General features: G+C 42.0%; 2 long non-coding RNA genes across 3 annotated transcripts; one reads left to right on the top strand and one right to left on the bottom strand.

The window, feature by feature from the left end:
* Positions 1-1,199: 1,199 nt before the first annotated feature.
* LOC306653511 lies at positions 1,200-10,128 on the top strand. Of its 2 annotated transcripts, XR_013761742.1 has the most exons (4): positions 1,200-2,104; positions 3,064-3,176; positions 7,348-7,492; positions 8,367-10,128. It is a non-coding gene; the product is annotated as an uncharacterized lncRNA (long non-coding RNA). The 2 variants fall into 2 exon arrangements; XR_013761743.1 differs by lacking the exon at positions 8,367-10,128 and having other exon boundaries at positions 7,348-7,574.
* A 7,520-nt stretch (positions 10,129-17,648) lies between these two features.
* On the bottom strand, positions 17,649-22,655 carry LOC306653512. Its single transcript, XR_013761744.1, has 3 exons — positions 21,911-22,655; positions 18,523-18,601; positions 17,649-18,173 (listed from the first exon to the last, which is right to left on the bottom strand). It is a non-coding gene; the product is annotated as an uncharacterized lncRNA (long non-coding RNA).
* Between the last annotated feature and the right edge of the window lie 1,113 nt (positions 22,656-23,768).

Here is a 23,768-nt window from a genome sequence, read left to right as displayed (position 1 = left end):
GTGACTTTTGAAAAGTTGCTGGCTTCTTTGTACCTCATTCCTTTACTTATAAAATAGGAATGTAGAAAATACCTATTGCACAGAGTTCTGGGAAAAAAATGGTTTGATATACACAGTGCTTACAGCAGCGTCTGCCATGGAACAAGTCCTTGACAAGGGGCTCTTAAATAAGCATATGACTTTTCTTGTGTTATACATAACATAAATTTTTTATCATTTTATCCATTTTTAAGAGCATAGTTCAGGGGCATTAAGCACACCATCATCACTATCCATTCCCAGCACTTTTTCATGTACCAATTTAACAGGAAGTCCCCACTCCCTCCTCTCAGTCCCTCAGAACGGCTACTCTACTGTCTCCAATCCTATAACTTTTGATTATGAGTTATAATCAAAACTTATTGGGTTCCTACTCTGACTAGGAGATGAAGAAGAATCTGGGGATGTGAGGGTCATCAAGATGCAAACTTTATGCCTTTATGGAATTTTTATTCCATTAGGTCAAGACTAATAATAAGCAAATAAATACACAAGACAATCTCAAATAGAGATATTGCTATGGTCAAGAAAAAATTATCAGAACTTAGACCAAAAAATGTACAGTATGTGCTGTCAGTCACATGAAGGCATAACAGGACCACCTAAAGATTCTTTAATGCTCTAGAGGATATACCTGTGTTTCACACATCTAGTTATTATTGAATTAAAGCCCAGATAATGGGAAGCTGCGTGTTAACTTGTAGGTTTCTAGCCAGTGTAAAAGACCATCCAAGAGATTATGGTTTTGTTACCCTATAGGATAATAAATATATTTGTATTTAACCTACTGATCTTATAATTTTTTTTCTTTTTAATGTCCCTAACATTCAGTTCCTCTAGTAAGCATGGAACTAGCATTAAGCAATCTTACTGGTTTCTTCATTAACAAGTTAAATTCTGATGTGTGTTCATTCTATTTTTGTATAAGTCCTGTTTTTAACTTTTGTAAATTATACTTTGACACTTTGAAGAACATAAAAAGGGACAAGGGGATAGAGTGGCTGGAGCTAGTGGTATTTTAGGCAGGGTGTTCTAAGAAGACCTCTTTGAGGGGGTGAAATCTGAGCAGAACTTGCATGATGAGAGGAAAACAGGCCCCTCCGCCTCTGGGAGAAGAGCATTCCTGCAGGGTGATGGGCAGGGAGGGGAAGATGTGCTCCTGGGCCTGAGAAGAGGCCAGTGTGACCAGGACAGTGGGCAAGGAGAGTGGGAATAGGTAAGGTTCAGAAGGTTCCAGATCAGACCCTGAAGAGCTCTGCCTGCCGTGAGCAGGGAGGGGGACAGGCCTAGCTTGAAGCTGCTTTGAGGCATATGCTCTGACCTGTAATATGCAAGCAGTTGTCAGGCTGGAGCTGACACTTCTGCCCTGTGTAGCTCAGTAAGGTACCTGAGGCTGGATCATCTTTCCTGTGTACCCCAAACTGCTGCAAGCCTGAAGCCAGTTGTTCCTTCACCACCAGACCTTGTTCTGAGTCCTGACTGGGAGACTCTGAAGATGAAGGGGGTGCCCTCAGGGAAGGTATGGAGATGTAGGGGTCTGTACTGGATTGGCTGGTCAGGAACCCAAAGGAGGGTCCAGTGTCTGCCTGTGCCATTCCCTTAGGGCCCAGCAATCTGCTGTGACCACCAATGTAGACTTGGTCAGGGGCCTAGAGCCCTGGTGCCTGCTCAAAAGAACAGAAACCAGGTAAGTTCCTCTCTGATAAAATGTGAATGATTCCTTCCTGTGTCAATACCCTCTAAGATTCCCTGGACAACCCCAACACTGCCCTTCAAATCTCCCCTGCACAAATTAAGTTCCTGGGGCAGCTCTACTGAACAGCGCCCTCTAGTGAAAATTTGTGTTCCTGCAGTAACCGCTGGGGAAGGGCTTGCTGGAACCACCAAGGAGAGAGAATCCGTCCATGATATTCTTCAGATCTCTGCCCCACAGAATCCCTGCTGTGTGCCAGGCACCACCAGCCACTGAAAAATTCTGACAGCAATGTGAGAGCGGAAGCCGTGTCTATCATGTTCACCATTGGGCCTCACCACGTAATACTGGCTGGCGTATACTTGACATTCTGTAAGTACTTTTCTAATCAATGAATGAAGAAACAAAGAATAAATAAGATGGCAGTATCTGGACCTCAATGAAGTCAATGTAGGCATGGTTCTGTATTTTAGAGCACTCCCATTAACAGGAGTTAATTTATGTCTTTTAAATTAAGCTTAACTTAATAGGTATCTGTGTATAGTGTCAAGAGTGAGAATTATAGAGTCAGACAGCCTGGATTCAATGCCTGGTTCTGCCACGTATCATCTCTGTGACCTTAGGCAAGTTCCTTCATCTCTCTGTGCCTTATTTCCTTTTCTATAAAATAAGAAACCTAGTGGTGTTGTCATGAGGATTAAAATAAACTTTGTAAAGCACGTTAGAGAGTGCCTTTGACATATCATACATTATATTAGGATTTGCTAAACAAGTAAGGGGAAACTTGCTAAAAATTGAGTGATATCCAATAATAAACTGGCTACCCAATGAGGTATAATAGTCCCCTGTAGACATGGATTTGCTTTCTATAGTCTCAGTTACCTATGGTAAACCAAGGTTTGAAAATATTACATGAAAAATTCCAAAACCAAACAATTCACAAATTTTAAGTTTTCTGCCTTTCTGAATAGTATAAAGAAAGCTTTCAACCTCCTTCTCCATCTCACCTTGGATGCTTTTGTCCAGTGTATACATGCTGTTATGCTACCTACCCATTAGATACTTGGTAAGGAAAAAATAGTATATGTAGAGTTCAGTACTGTCTGTGTTTTCAGAAATCCACCAGGGGTATTGGAATGGATCTTCCAGAATAAGGGGGGACTGACTACTCTATTGAGCTCCCATAACCAGAGGAATGAGAGGATGAATTAGGCTCTTTAAGATAATTAATAATAACTATTATCTATTGAGCACCTAATATTGTCCAGTGCTATGCTAAGCACTTTACATTTATTATCTAATTTTGTCTTTAAAATAACTCTGTGAGATAGGTAGTATCATCACCATTTGACACAAGAAATGAAGCCTTTGTAATGACCCAAGGTCCTTCAGTTTGGAGTGACAGAGCTGAGTCAATGAACTGTGGGGCACTGTTGATGCTGAGGTGAGTCATGGTCAGAATTCAGAGAACACCTGCATGTCTGAGGTCATGCAGGCTGTGGGAACCATGGGGGAAAAGACAGGTGAACAATCTGTGGGCTGAAGGGAAGAGATTCCATGCTGGCCAGAGCCCAGAACGCAGTGATAAGGAAACCTTTGTGCTGGGGCTCAAAGGTGGAGGCAGCTTTTGCAGCAATCAATCAGTCGACCAACCCACGAGGCCAGAGACACATGTATTTGGCAATGAAGGGGAAGGTGTGAGGTGGCTCCACTGGTCCTAGATATAAGACATTTCAGGTGGTCAGGAAAGCTCTCGAAGCAGGATAGTGTCGCTGGAGAGAGAAGGGAATGGAAAATTCTGGGAGAGAAGGGAAAAGGAGGTAAATGGAGTGAAAGATACAGGTGGGATTTTTCCTTGGGAAAGAGGGGATAAGCTTTCAGGGCAGTAGCAGGATAGAGAAGATAAATGTAGAGACATATTTAAAAGCAAAACAGGAAAGTGGAGGGGGTTCTGCATTTATTTTTACAATTAAAAAGGAACTGAGATAATCTGTTCAGGGGATGATAGAGTGCATTTGGGGGCTCGAGCAGGGTGTACTAGGAGAGCAAGAGGGACAGAGAGGTCCTGTTGGGTTGTAGGAGGCCCTACTGGTGAAAAAAGGCAAGAGATTGGGTCAAGTCACGGCCACACAGTTTAGCAATAACTCCTAGAATTTCTTAAGGGCCATGAGAGCCATCTCCCATGAGCACACGGAGCCCTCCCACTGACCCCAAGGGCTCCTGTGGCTTAACCTTTAGAGCACGCGGGCCCTCTCGTATATCCCATTCCTTCTCCATACTGGCTTTCTGGAAGATGTCAGAAATATGGCTGAGGAGTCTAGACTGCTTGCTTGAATCCAGGTGACACCTGACTTCTAAAGCATTCCCCACTGTCATTTCCTAGGCTTCCAAGTGAGCATTAGGAGAGCATTGTGACTTCATTTTCCAGGTGGGACCGCTGACTACATCAGGTTTTGCATCAGCTGCAAGAGGCAGCAGGCTTTCTGAGCAACTGTCTTGCTGTCAGGCCACGAAATGTCTGGTGTTGTGGTCTGCACCTCCCTTGTCCCCTGGCCTAGGGCCACTCCCATCACTGCCCTTACTGTGGGCTCCAGGTGGTATGGGGTGAGATGGCAAATGTTTAAAACACGTCTCATCCTGCCCTAACCTGGCACCAAGAGCAGACATCAATAATCTCTCATGCCGTGTTTCTCAATGCAATGCTCCAGCCAGCAGCATGAAACAAATGCGGTCAGAGCTCCAGGTGAATTCTTTGTGCCACTCCAAATGTAGGGACTTAGCTCCAACATTGCTGCCCCATTATCTGGGAAGCAGGAGGGCCCTGGGGAAAACCAGAGGATGAAGTGTGACTTTGGCCTCTAAGCCCACTGCCTCCCTATAGGCCTCTGCAGTGGGTTCTCTTCCAATACTCATCCTTATGGCCCACCGTCCTCTTCAGGGTCCCAGGAGGTAAACAGCTCATCTGATCTGACTGGCAATGATGGCAAGGGCAATGGATTCTAACCACAGCTGCACCTGGGTTGACTTCATTGCTCTGAGACTGTTTTCTCCTCTGGTGGGGAAACTAATTACACCTCTCAGCAGATCTGAAGTCACAAGAATGGAAGGAGGTCTTGTAATTGCAAGATTTTAAATTGAAATCATCTCTGGGAACCTAAGAAAGTCTCACTTCTAATCATCAGCACCAACCCTCCAGATATTTTAACAGGGACTTTTGGAGGGGCACAAGGTTTTAGCCTAAAGGGAATAACTAACCGTGGCTCTTTTAACTTGTGGAGCTGTCTGGGGGCAAGCCAGGTCTTGTGGCATCCTCACATCCCACCTCACGCTGCAATAGAACTGTCATTTTTATGGTGCTTAATAGTTGATAAACGGTCTGTCGCTTTCCTTCAGGATTTCTCCGTTGCTATTTTAGTGACATCAGCTTAGTCTTCCTGTGAAGTTTTGTAACTTTCCTTTCTTGTAGAAATTGCAAATCCTTCTCTTTCTTTTTCTCTCCATCTAAGTCAAGGGCTCACAATGGAGGGTGGCTCGCTGGACAGTGAGTGGAATATGGTGGGTCAGAGGGGCAGTGCAAGCTGAAGACTCCTCAAGGCTGGAAGCGTCCCTCGTCCCAATCTCTGTCACCAGGCAAGAGAGAGCAGCCAAGCTGAACTGAGGGTTATTTTTAATCCAAAGATGCAGTATGTGAGAACACACAGCCCTCGCCCTGGGAGGACCTGCCAAGGGAGTGGGGACCTGAGGAGGTGTCGGGATGCAGCTGCTTCACATTGCCCCGGGCCCTCCAGAAACCGGAGCTGCGCCGAGGGGTGTCTTTTTACGTAATCTGACTTGCCACAGGGTTCTGTGAGGATGGGGTGGGAGCCCATGCATGGTACCCTTTAATACCAGCCTGGCCATCTTGGGACCAGAGTTGCTGACTCTGCAAGGGCCCTGCCCATCTCATATTGCTTCATGTCGCCCACTTCTGCCCCACCTGCCATCCACCCCAGCCTCCACCTGTCCAAGAGTACTTTAGAGTATAATTTTCTTCCTTCCTTTACTTTACAACACCAGTGATTCATATTAATCGTACAAAAATTGGAAAATTGAGATAAACAAAAAAGAATAGTCTGCTGACCTTCCAGTGCCCTCCTGCTGTAGATGGCTAGCAACAGGTGCTTGTTAATATTTGGTGGATATTTCTCCTGAGTTTTTTTTTTAATGCATATTTACACACAAAGTATTGTTTTTTCAAAACATGGAATTCTACACAAGGCCTGGCACTGGGGGAACCAGGACAGTAACATTTGCAAGAAGGACCTACAGTAGAGATGACAAACATTATCTCCACACTGGGTCTGTAGCTCTGTGGCAGGGAGCTGCAAGGTCCTGACAGGGAACACATTCAGCACATGTCTGGTCTCTGAATTTCACAGCCGAGCTCATCAATGGGAGCAACTTTCTCCTCACCTGTCCCAGTAGGAGTCATTTCGCCCATGTCAGGCTTTGTTTCTGGAATCACCTGATTCAGAACCCTCTGGCATACTGATCAGGAAGACAGGGTCTGGAGTCAGAAAGCTTGGATTCAAATCCTTGCTCTGCCTCTGAAAGAAGCTTGGCAAGTGGCTTATTAACTTACTTGTGTCAAGTTTCCTCATTTGGACAACAGGGATGAGGGTAGGAGACATACCACAGGCTTGGTGTCAGCAGGACAGTACAGGTGGAGCACCCAAAAGAGACACACTGAACATGGTTAGTGCTCCAGAAACATGAGCACCTATTCTGCGTCTATTATTTTTCTACTCAGAGAGAACTTCCTGTGTTTCAGGCACTTGCCTCACTTCCTGTATCATTTGGGAGCAGGCACATTAACTTATTTCCTCTTTCCTCATTCAGGTGCTCGAGGCATTTAGGGGATGAGAAGGGGAATAATTTCAGGTGTCTGGGTACCAGGCGATTGAATACATTCAGTAATTGCATGATGGAATCATTAGAGCTCGTTAGCATATTGGAAAGTCGATGAAAGCCATGTCGGGACTCTCACAAACACACCGACTGAAAAAAGGAGGATCATGGGTACATGGGTGTTCATCGTGCAATACGTGTAACTAGTGTATGTTTGAAAATTTCCATCACAGGAAGTTTATGTAGATGTATATGTGTGCCTATCCTGAAAAAATCCATATGGTTCTATTTTAATTTTAGACTTTTTCTGAATTAATATGCATTTTATATAATATTTGTGGATCTTTTTTGATAGTCAAGACAATAAAACCATTAAAAATGCATCCTCCTTGAAACACACTAATGTTGAGAGAAGGCACAGTTGGTCCACAGCTGGGTCTTCACTCTGGTGATCACATTTCATCACACAGGACTCCAGCTGGCTGGTGATGGGGACAAAAAGCAGATATGCTCACTGGCACCTGGTGCCAGCCTGCCCCCTCCCTTTGTACTCCCTCCCTGCATTGGCTTTCAGCCCTTATTCTGGGTCACACTTCTCCTGTTATATCAATGTCCAGCACTTGGTGTGCCCCACTAAAGCTCTGAAAACAAGAGCCATAGAGGAGCTAGCACAGAAATTTGTGCCTCAAAGTTAGGGATCCCTGATGTCTGCCCCTTTTCTCTTCTAGGTCAGCCAGTTGGCTGCTCACCACCTTTCTCTCTGGCCCTGGCAGCCCATGCAGATTGTTGGCAACAGTATAGATGACACATCATTTTTTTCTACGTAGGACAGAATTCATCTTGCTTTTTGAAATGAATCATCCAGATGTTTGAGTAGGTTTTGCGGCCACAACAAGTAGAATTGTGAATAGTTACAGCTTTGAATTATTGAGTGATTATTCAGTACCAAATACTGTACACCCATAGGTATTGTCTCATTTAACCTACATAATCACAAATGAAGTAAGTACTACTGTTGTCTCAATTTATGGTTGAGGAAATTGAAGCTTACAGAGGTTGAGTGCTATTCATGGTCACAGGGTTAAACTTCAGGCTGTCCAATTTCAAAGTTCATGCTATTAACCTTATGCTAATTGAAGATTCTTTTCCCATCCCAGAAAGAGGAGGGAGGTATTAAAGAATAGCTAACTTTCAACAGACCTGCAGTTTTGTTGGTGTGTGTGTGTGTCTATATATGGTAAACACCATACCATATACACTACCTTAACCTGGACACCTCTGCTGCCTGGCTATGGCATCCCATAAAAAGGCTCCAAGTTGTGTGTGTGTGTGGGGGGGGGGGGGGGGGGCGTGCGCGCGCGCGCGCTGTGCGCATGTGTGCTTCTACATGTAGACAGAGCAATCCAAAGGTAGAGGGTGATCTGGTGAGATTCTGCCTGGAATTCTGCCTCCCTGGTCTGCCTCTGCTCTGACAACAGCTTGCTATCTTGAGCAACCCACTTCCTCTCTATGAACCTCAGTTTCCTCTTCTGTAAAACAGGGATAAAAACCTAAGTCCCAGTTAACATTAAATGAGATCAAAGTAAAGTGTCCAGAGGAGTGCCTAGTCAAAGTAGGCCTTGGAAAGTAAGTGTTCTGGGTTGGGGCTATAGCTCAGTGGTAGAGTGCTTGCCAAGCATGCAAAATGTCCTGAGTTCAATCCCCACTACTGGAAAAGAAGTTCCTCTCCCACATTTTCCTGGTGCAGGAAGTGGTCCCCCAAAGCAGGACTGGGAAAAAGAGAAGCATCAGTGAACATTGCTGTTCTGTTCGTTGGAGCATGCACAAAGGAACGCAGAACCCCTTGCAACTTTTTCATTAAAAATTGGTGGGTTGTTTGGAGTGCCCTTGTTTCCCTGCCCCTCCTCAGCTTCCCCAGTCCCTCATGAGAAGTGACAGCTTGCTTCCTACACACCCACCTGGTCCTACGTTTCCCACTCCCCAACCTCAACAAAGTTCTCATCTAGGGTGTGGTGGAGCAGGGCTTCTGAACTGAGGAGTTGGTCTACCTTTGCTGTGAATCTCCTCCTATGAGGATACCAAGGTTCTAAATGCAAAGCAGTACACACACTTGCTCACTCCCAACGCACTCCCTGACTCCTGCCCAGCAGCCTCTACCCTGGTCTCTACCTTTTTGGTCTAATAAGAATAGGTGAGAAAGGGTAGTAGATTCCAGAGATGTTTCCCAGCCTCTCCTGAGGAGCTTCTAGCTGAATGCTCAGCTCTGGCCAAATGTTCAGGGCCTAACCTGAGGCTGAAAGGTATAGAAGAAGGCCGCGAGTTCCCAAGTTGTGTTTCAAGATCCTCAGTCTTTCAAAAACACCAAAGGCTCTCCTAGGAGTCATGAAGTTTCCTACAAAAACTCCGTTTGGTGCAGATTTAATCACAAGGTGTTTAAAAGCCCCATCTGGAGATAATTTGGAGATTAAATTACCAGGTTGGAAAAGCTAAATTGGGTTGCTGTTGATCAACAATTTCCAAGGGAACACACACACACTTGTTTTATCCTATATGTTAGAAAAATTTCCTTCAGGATTTGGTTATGATTAGTATAACTCATATAAATTGTTCTAGATTTAAAGGAAATGACACATTTCATGAATTTTCTAAATTGAATTAAATCATACTTAGACCCCATCTACCAAGGGCTCAAAAATTCAATTGCAGCTACTTTTCGGGGACTTTCTCATTCCTTCCCTGAAGAATTCTGGACTCTCGAGATCCCAAAAACCTGGAGAAGGGTATGGGGTTCATGATGGTCCATACCAGGTTACTCATTGTCCAAAACCAAGTGAACTAGTTAAAAGTTGTTTCTGTTGCTCACACCTGTCCTCTCCAAGCAAGGCCACACTGCAAGTGTTCCATGCCCAGAGGCTTCCCCTGACCCAAGGGGAAGTCCTTCCCCAAGTCCTTGCCGCCTCCAGGGTGCTGCCTGGGAAGCCCAGTACTCAAGGGTTCTACCAGTCCTTGAATGACCTCCAGGCCCTGGGTGCTCTCCCCATCTCTGTCCATGTCTAACAAATGAGGTTAGGTCTCCAGACCCTTAGAAAATTAAAGAAGGGCCTCTAACTTTTCTCTAGGGCAAGAGAAGCTCAGCTCTCCAAGACACAAAGGCCCCTGGAGAGGAAGAGGGGGAAATACTTCACATTCTTTTCCACTGAGCCCACAGAAGAAAAACAGACATGGTTAATTTCTCAATCACAGTAGCCTGTCACTTAGTCAGTAATTATCTGATTTACTTAGTAATTTGTGCTCTCTGGGGAATAGATAGAGCCGTGGTCTCAAAACAGCACCACAAAACAAAACACAACCCCTTCTTTGAATAAAGTTTATGAAATCTCTCAGCTTCTGTAATTTTTAGTCTCTAGAATACTTTGGGCACAGTTGGGTTCAAACCCACACAGAAGCCAGTGAGTGGCTTGGTCTTTTTTGTTACTTCTAATGGAAGAGTCCCCTCTCCCCCCATCTGAGGACTGGTGACTCAGATAAGCTGTGACCCTGTAACTCAGGTGAGCACTAGCTAGCCCTGATTCACGCCCAACACCATGCAAGTTGGTGGAGTTATGGTTAGAAGGAATGGTTGTGGAGTTAAATAAACCCGACTGAGTTTGGGTTCCGCCACTTCTCTTGTAAGGCCCCCAAAAAGGAAACCCCAACTCTGTCCCATGGATGGACGGCAACCCCAATCAACCGCAGGAGGCGTCACTTGATGCAAACCGCAAGAGGTGTTTATTCCAGCGCGCTGGGACCCAACTCGAGGAGTCGAGTCCCTAGCAGAAAATCTTGTAGGTTTATAAAGGCAGAAACCACACATCGGGAGGGGTCACACATGAAAGGGAAAAGGGGGACAAAGCTGCCAGGAAGTTTCAAAGGGGGTCTGGGTTTGCTGACAACATGTTTCACAATGTTTTACAACAGGCTGTAGATTCTGGTCAATAGTTTCTGGTAATCCTACTGTTTGAGCACTATTTAGTCATCTAGCCCAATTTACTCTTTTACCCTCTGTTTGGGGCTATTTCCTGGAACAGCTTTTAGGGGCTTTTGCTCCCATCACTGGGAGGGTGACCTCAGGGAGTTAAGATAACCAGGAGGGTGACATCAGAGAGTTAAGACAATGGGCAGGAGACCTTAGGGAGTTGAGATAAAAAAATGTTCATTCTTTATAACAGCTTACAGCTTAAAAATGTTCACTCTTTAAAACAGCTTAAAAAAATGTTCATTCTTTCATTTCCCCATTTTCTTTTCGGAAAGTTCTAATCATGGAACTTCTGTCTCTACATATTCTTCCCCCAAATTGTTTCCTTGGCGGAGGGACTGATATTGTTGCCTGAGCATTAGCACCTGTACAGCATTTACTCTTTCCCTGATGAAGGTAACTAGGCGATTTCAGGCAGGCAAGAGCCGAGGGGGCGGGCCACCAATTAGCAGCCCCTTGTTTGCAGTCCTTGGTAAACAGTCCTTGATAAAGGCAGGTAAATTTGGTAATCAATGGGCTCCGGAGATCCTTGACATTCCATTCTTCCAGGGGCAGTCTCCAACTTCCAGAGGCAGATGATTTTATGGCCATTTCCTTGATTTGACCCGATCCCCTATTTCTACACTAACTACCTGTTTCCAATTCTGGCTTTATTTTCCCCTCTAATCTCAGGAACTCCATGCTGCTGGGGAAGGAGGTCGATGACCGCTCTAGCTTCTTCGAGCTGGAAGTGGGTGGCGTGGGGCAAGCAGCTTGGAGTTCCTTTTCTAAAAATCGGGTCAATCAAGGGGTCCCAGGAAGAAGCCTGGTTGGGGAAGAGCAGTTTGTAAAGTCATCTGGGGGCGGCTGCTTCTATGATAGAAGAACAAAAAGACATGAGTACTGAAATGAGATTAGCACAAAGTAAATGTTGCAGCATCTGAAACATGCCACTGAGTATCATGAAAATGACAGAAGTTAATCTCTCACCAGAATGTGGAAGAACTGAGAAATTGTTCCCATAACTAGGCCTAGCAAAGGCTGGAGAGAACAAGGCCTTTATTTGGGGACTTTAACATTGTCATAGATGTCCCCAGAAAATATAGTTAAGCTACTTAATGTCATCTGATTTTGTAAAATATCCCTTTATTGGTATAACCTGTGTTTAGTAGAGATCTCTATACTTCTGTTACTTAGGAATAGATAATCATACTAACAAACATAGATTAAGTCTACCTGTGTAGCTTAGGAAGGTCTTAAACTGACTAAAAACTTCTGACTCTGGCAGTTTCTCTTGATAGTTATCAGGCACATTTGCTGAAGAATCTTTCTTTCATTTGTAGCTTCCAGCCTTTATTCTAGTGGGCTAATACAAGTGTACATCTTAAGTTACATTTAATTATTATTTCCTTTAAATGCCCAAGAATGGCTATATTTTGGTTTTAACTGTTTTGCTGGGTATCTAAGATCAAGTTGGTCAAATTGACCTGGTTCCTGTCTTGTTAAAGAGTCAGCTGAGTTCCCACAGGGGTCACTCGTACAGAACTTAAGAGCGGCTCCTTAGCTCCACCAGTGACTTTGATTAGGCAGGGTCTCTTGATGAGGTGACTTCCTTTAGAAACATCAAGGGATGTTTCCCCTTTTCCATGACCCTCCTCTGCAGCAGAAGCACTGGATAATTTTTCATCCTCTAGTCTCAACAATCTCCTTGATCAGGAGGTTGTGTGACCCAGAGTTGCAACGCTCCTTAGAGAAGTTCTCTTACTCCCTGGGTTCAGGCTAACATTGAGGGCAAGACCCAAATATGGACTTTTCTTGACCTCTGTATTTAACTCCAATTTCTAAGTTTGATCTTAATTATCCAGCAAGCCAGTCTCACCAGTCATAAATTAAGAGTAATGGGCTTTAACTTTAATGTCCATAACTTTACAGTTATTTACCCTTTTATCTAACTGGAGTCTGCATTAGTACTGGAAGTTACCACTATCTGTTCTATAGGTGATGGCTTATTATCACAAGTTACCTAGGTTGTTTGTTCTTGGAGCAGCTACTTCTGCAAAACATTAACAGGTAACAGTTTTACAAAATGAAATTAGCAAGAGTAAAAATATATTCAGCTTGTATAATAGCTATCTTGAATTTTGACTGAGAACCACATCATATCCCCTATTTGAGATCACAGTACTTTTACAACAAAAACCAATCTTTTGACTATAACTTTAAATAAGCTGAAGTCTGGCTTATTTTGGAGTCACTCTAACATGCAGTGAGATGGGAGGCAGAGCCTTATCTCAGGTAAGGCAGGGCTCTTTACAGATCTTAAGTGTTCTAATTCTGATGTTGATCTTTGCTTCTTTTCCTTAAATACCATTAAGTAGTTTACATATACTGTTTCCTGAGTTTATATAAACTTTATAATTAACACAATTTAACATAGTATCTAAAACATGAATCAAAGAAAGGCTGAGAGAGCTTTTAACTTTCCTTTTGTGTGATTAAGTGGCAAAATGTTTTCATGTTTCTTTCATATTTCACAATATTAACCTTTAAACAAATCAGACTCTAATGTTTAGAAATACATTTACACTTGAAATTCTTTATCTCAGTGTAAAAAGTAACAAATTTTACACATACCCTATTGATAGCAGGTCCTATAATAGAACATTAAATGATAGAAATAAATCCCCAATAAAATTTACTCTTTATAAGTTTAAGATTACCATTACAGACAAGTTTAATCTGGAGGATAGCAGAGCTTAATAAATTCCTTGCTTTAAAAACTTGTGGTCCTGAAAAATATGAACACATTTAATATACAACTAGTGACCATTTCACAAATACCTTGACACTTTTATCTTACCAAATTGAGTTTTTAAAGAGAAATGTATACTCTGTAACAAAGTACAGTACTCTATAATAGTTGTTTAACCATAATTGTATACACCCCAATTTTTAAGACTAATTGTTCTAAAGAATAAACTTAATAGACACAAAGTTAAGAGTAAATTAGTGTTTCAAATCCTTGTCATTTTACCATGTCATTCTACCATATAGATTAAACTTTGGTTTATATCAGAACGTTAGTATTTCACCTTAGGAAAAACCTTCAATAGTTTTAGCTGTCTCACATACATATAACCAACTTAGTTACACACAAACTTGTTGAAACTTGCCCTTTACTTACACAGACTTTCTTAGCTCTTACTTAGACCCTCATGTATTTCATCACACAAGCACTTTCTTACCCAGAAACATTTCCTTTTTCCTTTTACTAAATATATTTCCATACCCAGAACCTTTTATTTTCTCTTTCCTATTCGTTGACCCCTTTTTGTTCACATTCTGAAACAACTCTTATGAAATTTCTGAATTTAGATAAATTACTCTATTTTAATAAGATTAAATATTCTGTTGTTTATAGTACTCTAATTGAAACACAGTTGAAACTTTTGGGACCCTTTGTATATAGAATTGCACTTGTTAGGACATAACTCTTAGTAACCTTGTTTTTAGTTTAGTGATGACACAAAGCAAGTTTAAACCCTTTTATTTACCAACCTATGAAAACACCAATAATGTTTAAGTATGATACCCCATGGAATTTAATGAGTTAAAAGTACTCGATGTTATTTAACAATTAGCATTTTAACTTTGTAAATTAATCAGATGTCTCTACAAACACATTAGAGTAATCCCATACATGTTAACTCTAATTCACTTATTCTGTAAAAAAAACCAAGATATCAGACAAGTGTCCTGAACAGTATTTGCTGTCTCTTCCCTGTTGAAGAAAAGTCCTAGAAACAATTGATATTAGACATTTTATTAACATCAATATTTTATTAGCTTGACCACCTAGAGACTTGCAAGTTATTTTCAAAGACATTTTACTCTTATTAGTTTACCCAATTTGAACCTTTTTTAAATTACGTGAATTAAAAGTATCTGGATCCATTTTTAAAATTTTAATTTTAGGAGCGCTCAGTTTTGATACAGACAAAACATGACATCAGACAGCACAACATACAAATAACACAAAATCAAGCCCTTGTAACTTTATAGGTGAATCTCCATTGTAGTGTAACAGATGTTCAAAAACTCTAGTTGAATAAAAAATAGAACTGATCAAAAAATCATGAGCTCAAAAAAACATATAATAAAAATATAGCATTTACTTTGCTGGAGTTTTAAAGACTCTTTTTACCTTTTCTTTCCCTGGGTTTGAGACCGGTCTCCTACTGAGCCTTTAGGCTTCTTTTATTTATATTTCAATGTAAGCCTTGACTGAGATCTGGAAGGATCTAACAGGTTTTAACAGAAACTCTGTGTCTAAGGCATTTTAGCCACCTCATCAGGACAGGTTGGATGTTAAAATTATGAGACCTTATTTTTCATTACTTTTGAGACTGAAGCTACTTTGCTAAGTTATCCTTCAGGGCTGTTGGGAGGGGGAGTCCAGAGAAGGAACCTTTGGGGTCCACCCGAGAGTAGCCCGGTCCGAGAACCCCCCAGTTGTTCCAACCCTTCCTCCACCTTGTCCACCACAAACACACAACAGAACCAGATACAGACGGGCGCCAATCTCTGATCCACCAATTGAACCCCATCAGCGCCCTTACCGACGGAGACTACCAGGCGTCCCTGGCTCTCCTTCCACCCTTAGGGCGTCCCCCAGGGCTGCAACCTGTGGCCCCCCAGGCACGTCTGCCGGCCACTGTTCGGTCACTCTCACGAGTCACCGAACGGCTGCCACCGAAACCGAAAGCGCGCTCACAGAACCAGACCAACTAACAAAACACAAGACAAAGACAGACAACTTCGGGGTACCCCTTCTTACCTCCAAGGTCGACTCCGCGGATGAGGGGGGGCCATCTTATCCCGGACGAGCCCCCAAATGTAAGGCCCCCAAAAAGGAAACCCCAACTCTGTCCCATGGATGGACGGCAACCCCAATCAACCGCAGGAGGCGTCACTTGATGCAAACCGCAAGAGGTGTTTATTCCAGCGCGCTGGGACCCAACTCGAGGAGTCGAGTCCCTAGCAGAAAATCTTGTAGGTTTATAAAGGCAGAAACCACACATCGGGAGGGGTCACACATGAAAGGGAAAAGGGGGACAAAGCTGCCAGGAAGTTTCAAAGGGGGTCTGGGTTTGCTGACAACATGTTTCACAATGTTTTACAACAGGCTGTAGATTCTGGTCAATAGTTTCTGGTAATCCTACTGTTTGAGCACTATTTAGTCATCTAGCCCAATTTACTCTTTTACCCTCTGTTTGGGGCTATTTCCTGGAACAGCTTTTAGGGGCTTTTGCTCCCATCACTGGGAGGGTGACCTCAGGGAGTTAAGATAACCAGGAGGGTGACATCAGAGAGTTAAGACAATGGGCAGGAGACCTTAGGGAGTTGAGATAAAAAAATGTTCATTCTTTATAACAGCTTACAGCTTAAAAATGTTCACTCTTTAAAACAGCTTAAAAAAATGTTCATTCTTTCACTCTCATCCTCTATTTGTTTGTTTCTAAAATGAAAATAATAAAGTGCTCCACGGGATTATGTTCAAGTTAAATGACAGCCAAATGGTAGCGTGAATTCACCCTGTGTGGAATATCCTCTATTTCAAACATATAACAATGATGTAGAATATAGAAATGAAAAATTAAAATGGTATAACTACATTCAAAAAACAGTATCAGTCTTTGACTAGGGAGATAGCTCAGTTGGTAGAGTGCTTACCTTGAAAAAACAGTATCAGCATCTGCATAGACAAGGCTGAGATGCACTCTGTGCCCCTACTGGAAGGAGCCCTGTTTGCCTGTTGTGGTTGTCAGTTTCTTTTTCTCCCCAGCCCCTCCCCCACTCGTAGTCCTTGAATCATTTCCTAAAATAAACAAGCTTCAGACAAGTCCTTATCTCAGAGTCTGCTTTTCTGGAAGCAATCTAGCCTAAGACATCTGGAAAGGAGGGGAAAATGAAGCAGTGGTAAATACAAAACAAAGATTGGCAAAAATAAGTTAAAATATATGCCATTACAATAAATGCAAACAGATGACTAATTAAAAGGTAAACTATCAGATTGAATAAAATGAATGAACAAAGTTTACAAGAGATGTACCTAAAGAGAAAAACACAAAAGTAAGAAAAAGATACATCAGTCCAATGCTATCCAAAAAGAAACATATGGCTATGGGTTGAATTGTGTCCTCCAAAAGGACAGGTTAAAGTCCTAATCTCAGTACCCTACAAGTCCCATTGCAGACATCATTATCATTAGCTAAGGTGAGGTCATACTAGAATAGGGTGAGCCTTTAATCCCATGTGACTCATAACTTTCTCAGGAGATGGAAGGAATACAGATGCATAGGAAGATGGCCATGCATTGGGGGAGGCAGAGGTCACAGCAGTGTTGTGTTGCCACCAGCCAAGGAATGCCAAGAGCTGCTGGACTCTGGGAGAGACAAGGAAGGAGCCTCTCCTGGAATATGTGGACTGAGCATGGCCCTGCCAACGTATTGATTTCAGAATTGTGAAAGAACACATTTCTGTAGGATGAAGCCATCCACTTTGCGATAATTTATTGTGGCAGTCCTAGGAAATTAATGTGCATGTCTAGCAACATTTATATTAGAGCAAATAAAATGAAAGAATGAAGGATAATGCAAAATTATAAAAGAAACATCCCATCAAGAAGATACAATTGTTACTTTGTATGTAACTAACATGACCAACTTATAAAGAGAAGTTGGTAAATTTATACTCAAAGTGGCACATTTTTAATATTCCTTAATCAGGAATTGATAGATCAAGCAGGCAAAAAAAAAAGAGTCAAGATATGTAAGATAAGAAGAGTTAATTTAGTAACCTGATCCAATATAGTCACAGGGCAGCCTGCACCCAAATAAGGAATCTGTGTTCTTTTCAAGCACATGTTGATCAATTTAGCAAACAAAGGCTCAACAAATATCAAATAATTTATAGCATAAAATTGTATTTTATATGAAAAATGCTATTAAGTTAGAAATCAACATGTCCCTAAATACACTGTAAATTAAATGGAAATTCATTTTTACATGAATTCATTTATTTGACACATTAAATCATGCAAAGAAAAATATATACAATGCATAAAAAGAATCAAACTCATTACTTGAACACCCAGCAGTGATCAGGAATAATGGACTGTAGAATAGAGCCCAGGATTTAATGCAAAAACCACCCTGTTCAGAAAAGTTTCAGGCTTCTAGTCTCACTGATTTCAGTGCTAGATGTGCTTCTTTATACCCCCCCCACTGCTTCCACGTCCTTTTCAGTTTCTAATATCTGTTGAAGATCAGGATATATAGCATCTAACCTATGCTGGCAATCTGGGGTCATCATCCAGGACTCTTACAGGATCTCTGAATGAATTTTAAAGTCAATATTTTTGCCGTGCTCTGCTTTCATTTTTTCAATCTTCTCTTCCAGTTGTTTTGCTTCTTTTTCACACATCACTCTCTTTTCAACCAAATTTTTCACCATGTGGGTCTTGGTCTTGGTCTGCTTCACATGAGGATTCACCACGTCCTGAGAGACAATGGAAGGAGGGACTGAAAATGGGAATCTTAAACAAAAATTCTTCATAAAAATCACAACAATGAATGAGTTACATAACAAAACTTGTGGGATGCAGATTCCTGGAAGAATAAAGTTGAAAGTAAATGAATTAAAGTTTTAATACAAAAGGCGCGAGGAAAAAAGATAGAGCTAATGGATTTAAGGTCCTTTGCAAAATGCTTGTCACACAATTAAAGGAAATACAGATGGTCTTTGACTTAAAATGGGGTTGCCTCCAAATAAACACAAATACATTGAAAATGCATTTAGTGCACCTACCTTACCAACCACATAGCTGGCAACAGTACTGGTGACTTACCTTTGTGAGTGTGTGACTGACAGAGCTGTGCTCACTGCCACCACAGTTATCAAGAGAGATCAGACTTCATATTCCTGGCCTGGGAAAAGATTAAATTCAAAACTCAAAGTAAGGTTTCTATGAATGAGTGTCACTTTTTTTTTTTTTTTTTGTATTTTAGTTGTACAAATGTATGGGGTACTGAGTGATAATAAGATAAACATCCTCAATGTGTAATGATCAAATCAGGGTAGTTAACATTTCTATCTCTAAAACATTTTTACTCTTTCTGATGAACACAATAATGCTTACACATATTTATGAGATGCAGAATGCTATTGTAATATATGTATATAATATGTACTGATCAGTTCAGGGTAATTAATGTTTCCATCTTCTTTTCATTACTTTGTGTTTTGAGCCTTTGAGGGAGCTCCTCTCTTCTGGTTATTCACAAAATGTACAATAGGCTATTGTGAACTACAGTCCCCCACTGTTCTTCTACACAACACTAGACTTCACTACTTTATCTGTGTTTGGGTACCTGTTATCTAACTTCCCATTCTCTTCCCTCCTCCCATACTTTTCAGCCTCTAGTAATCAGTAATCACTATGATACATTTTGACTGACTAAAAAAAAAAAAAGAAAAACACTTATGACAGAGAACCTGTAGAATTTGTCTTTCTGCATCTGACTTATTTCACCTCCTCCAGTTCCAATCATTTTTCTGCAAATAATATAATGTTATTCTTTTTATGACTGAATAATATTCTATTGTGTGTCTGTATGTATGTACCTTTTACCTTTTCATTTGTTGGGGGACATCTGCACAGAGTTCATGTCGGCTATTGTGAATGGTGAACACGTATACTTTTACATCGTCTATTGTAAATTTGAAAAATCCTGTCAAATCACTGTAAGTTGGGGATCATCCATAACTTAACAAATCGAAATTACACTATTATTATTCCATCCATGACTTTCCAGTTAAAAGAGCTTTTCTTTCCAGAATTGTTAAAACTTCATAAACAACAATGGTACACCAAGACAGATATCTCTGTGCCTGTGGTTTCAGAAATTAACTTTTTATACTGTTTATATAGTCCAACAATATTCCCAAAAGACAAATTCTCTGGCCCAGGTCAGTCTTCTCTGCCTCTATTAAATACAAACACATTCTTTACTCATTGAATGGACTAGAGACTGAACCCAGAGCTTAGCAGGAACATGATATGCTTCAGACCCTAGAAGGAAGCTGCCCTCTGAGAGACCTCCTTAGCCTCCAGGGCAGTCAGCCTCAAGCCTCTTCTTGGAAGAAGAAAAGATTTACATAATTAGAGAAGATCACTTTTCCTAAAGATGCTATTGATATGCCAGTAACTTAAAATTATCTTTCAGAAAAGAGGGTGTAGCCTTTGATGGACTCTTAATTACAGGGTATTTTGCAATAACTATACTTTGAATAACAAAATACTGTTTGGGGAATATGCAAAATCCTCAAATAAACTCAATCAATGTTATTTTTAGATTGGTAAGTTAATCACTTGACATAATTTGTTAAAAAGACAGCCAAGAAATCATGAGCAGTATTTCATTAGTGCTATTTGACTTTCCATCTACATTATTTAAAGTTTATATGTTCAAGTTTGTCCCCAAAGTTTTTTATTTAATCTTTTCATTTGAAAAAAGAAAGTTAAAATGACTAGTTTTCAAGGCTGATTCTTCAGGCAAATATATTATCTGTAAGAGGAAAGAAGGTGATGAAGAGTCCCTCACCCAACAGTCCTGGCTGAGCAAGCACACATGTGCAGAAGGCAGCAACTTACTCTTTTTTTAGGAGGTGGGGTACCAGGGATTGAACTTAGGAGCACTCAACCACTGAGCCACATCCCCAGCCCTTTTTTGTATTTTATTTAGAGACAGCATCTCACAGAGTTGCTTAGTGCCTTGCCATTGCTGAGGCTGGCTTTGAATTCGTAATTCTCCTGTTTCAGCCTCCTGAGTAGCTAGGTGTGCGCCCCCGTGCCCAGCACAAGCAGTTTATTCTTAAACCTGATTTATAGTTTGGGCCTCTTTGGACAGATGTGTTCTTGGTGTCCAGGAGTCTGAGCTTGCTGGGAAAATGAGGTCACTGGAGCTATTGCCCTCACTAACCTGAGAACAGTTAACTGCACAGGTCTTTCTAAGGGTGCTGAGCAGCTCCCAGGCACAGTTCTTGGGAGGGTTTGGTTTTATCATCAGAGTAAAGTCCAGACTTTGTAACACCTTGTCCTTGCCATTTATCTCCCCAACACTCCTTGGGATAAGAAGAGGATATTCTGTTTATACAAGTAATGAAATTATATGGTCCAGATGAATGACATAAAAGTCAATCTGTCCTTTGAGCTCTTGCTCACTGATAAGGGCAGAAGACTTAAGGGAGAGAGGGTGCTTGGTTCTCAGGGCCCTCACCTCTTGCTTCTCCTTACCCTCTTCCTGAGAAAGCCTTCTTCTCCCTGGGATAAATGAACATAACCCATCCTGACTTTCCCTGCTCCCAGATACCTGGGACACCCACTACAACTTCTTATACCTTCTTGGCAGTCATGCGACTAACATACATACAACACAGAATGTTCACACCACACATATTTCTCAAGTGTCCACTAGAGGCTCAGTATTGGACTTAACACCAGAAATGCCATGATGTTTGAAGCCAGCATCACCCAGTGCTGAAAGCCAAGATCAGGTCTGCCATTGTCATAGAAAGACACACATTCCTATGCAGAATGCAGCAGTGGTAAAAAGCTCAGAATATAATGATCTGTCTAGTATCCTCTCTGGATGCAGCAGAACTGATTTCATCTGGCAGTGGCTTCAAAAACCCAAGCCCAGAGAAGCAGAGGCCTTCTGCTAAATGCACGGATCTGAAAGGTATACGATGCCACAGAGAAAATGTGCTTTCAGGAGGTCCCCAGGCATCCAGGAAGGCCAGGAAGGGGGCTCCCTGTCAGAGCTCTCCGCTGCAGCCCTGAGACAGTCGGCCTTTGGCAAAGGCTCCATCAGGCCTCTAGGAACAACCTCCCGACCCCCAAGCCTTTCCAGCTGCCAGCTCTGTCCGCACTATAGATAAAGCAGCCAGGGGTAACCATAATGAGAGTATAGAATATCCAAGATTGTTTCCAGTTAGTCATTGTTTAAAGCAGTTCCACAGACTTTTTTGCAGGGCTGCTTTGTACATTGAGTGATCATCACTTTTAGCTTTTCAGTGCAGAGTGTCCAGAGCACATTCTCTCAGGCCCCTGGCAGGAATGCAAAAGTTTTCCCTCAGGGTTATTCAGAGCCCTTACCCTCCCTTGCTAATTCTGCTGATAAAAACTGTACAGCATTAGATCTGGGGGTGCTACTAAAAAACTCTTATAAACACACCTGACTGTTGAAGCAAGCTCTTCCTGGTGAAATGCTTGTTCTTCACCCTGCTGTTTACATAGAGATTAGCAAGGTGGCAAGACAACCTCTGTTTGTTTCCAGAGAAGGAAGCTTGTTTCAGTGCAGTTCATAAGCTGATCCTGAGGAAGTGAGGTCGGCCTGCTGGAGAACTGCCCTGTCGCGCAGGAGGGAGCCACTGTGGTTAGAAGCCATTTGTATTAACGCTGACACTGGGCAAACTCCCCTTCCCTTGAGAGCTCATGACATTCTGACACACAGAAATGGAAGACCTCAGAAAAAACCCCTGGCTGGGACTCCACATGCTGTGGATCAAGAGCCCTTCCACAGATGCCCAGAAACTCAAGAGGAGGAATTCCAGACACCTAAGTATGATGGCTTCAAGCTCTGTGCTTCCTCAGGTCTTGGTCCTTGCTGTTCCCAACTTGTAGGACACCACATTCCCCTCTCCCCACTTGGCCATCATGTGATCATTCTCAAGGGCAAGCTAATGTCCTGAAAATTCATTTTGGAATCAGTGTTGGGTGAGGCCGGATAGATTAGGGACCCTTGTCCCTGGCCCTACCCCACCTGGATCAGCAGAGCTGATGTGAGCCTAAGGACCTCTCTTTCATCCTGCTCAGTGAGGTTACAGGAAGAGCTAACTTCCCTGAAGTGTAAACAGCAGGATCCTCTTTCTGAAAAGATTACCAACCATTCCAAGGAGCATGTGTGGAGACCCCTCAAGTTTGACCTAAAGTAACCTAAGAAGGGAAAGTTCCTGTTTAAAGTCCCATTCAGGACTGGGGTTCTGGCTCAGTGGTAGAGCACTTGCCGGGCATGCATGAGACACCGCATAAAAATGAATAAAATGAAATAAAGGTGTTGTGTCCATCTACCACTTAAAAAAAAGACCCCATACATATTACTTGCATTTCATGCATCTAATGTAAGACCTGGGAACGAGCATTTGACACCTGCACAATAAGCATTAGGGGCAAGCACACGAATCTGTGTTTAACATAAAACTCTTCTAGCACAAAGCTCACCAAAGGTGAAAAGGAACTCAGAAGTGCCTAGAAACCCAGATCCCCTCTCAGTTTATGAGCAGACATCTTTGTCCTGCACCCTTGCAGTGTTATCCTCCTCCAATAAACTCTCTTAACTGCTTCTCTTTGTGTTGGTGAAATCTTCTCATTGTCCTCACATTGGCCATCACCCAGCCACCTCTGGTCTATTCATCCTTCTTGCTCACTAGGCCTATGGCATTTAGAAATATCATGATTCAGTCTTCTGGTGTCCAACGTTTTAGGAACTTAGAGTTTAGCAAAAGGTTTTCATGTAGTATCAATGAGAAACATAACGGAATCTCCAGAAATTTCTTTAGGAAACCCCTCATTGGGGAGGTCACAAAGAAGGTAAGGAAGCTGGTCTGGGTTCAACTATTGCAGCTGTGTTGAGCAATGCTTGGTTCATTTGTTCATTTATTTCTCAAACACTGTGTGTGTGTGTGTGTGTGTTCATGCATGCACACACACTAATTCTGTACTGGGTGATGCAGATATAAAGCTGAACAAGGTTGGATGCAGTTCCTGCTCTCAGAAGTCTTACAGTCTTGCTGGAGAGGAAAATATTAAGCAAGTAATCATACAAATTCCAATTTAAAATTGTGATGAAAAAGTGCACAGCCAGCTAACTTGTGCAACCTGTTTTTCATTAGAATCCTTTGTAAAGCTTTTCAAGGCACATCTGGAAAACGAGAGAGAAGGACGCTCAGTGAGATTTGTTTAATAAGCTCCTTTCTCTCCTCTCATGTCTGTCAGCTTTTCCCTCTACAGGTCATCTGGGTCCAGCTTTTCTG

Source organism: Sciurus vulgaris (genome assembly GCF_902686455.1).
Source record: "Sciurus vulgaris genome assembly, chromosome: 2".
NCBI lineage: Eukaryota > Metazoa > Chordata > Mammalia > Rodentia > Sciuridae > Sciurus > Sciurus vulgaris.
Note: the sequence above shows the minus strand (reverse complement) of the source record. Positions and strands in the feature narration are given on the sequence as shown.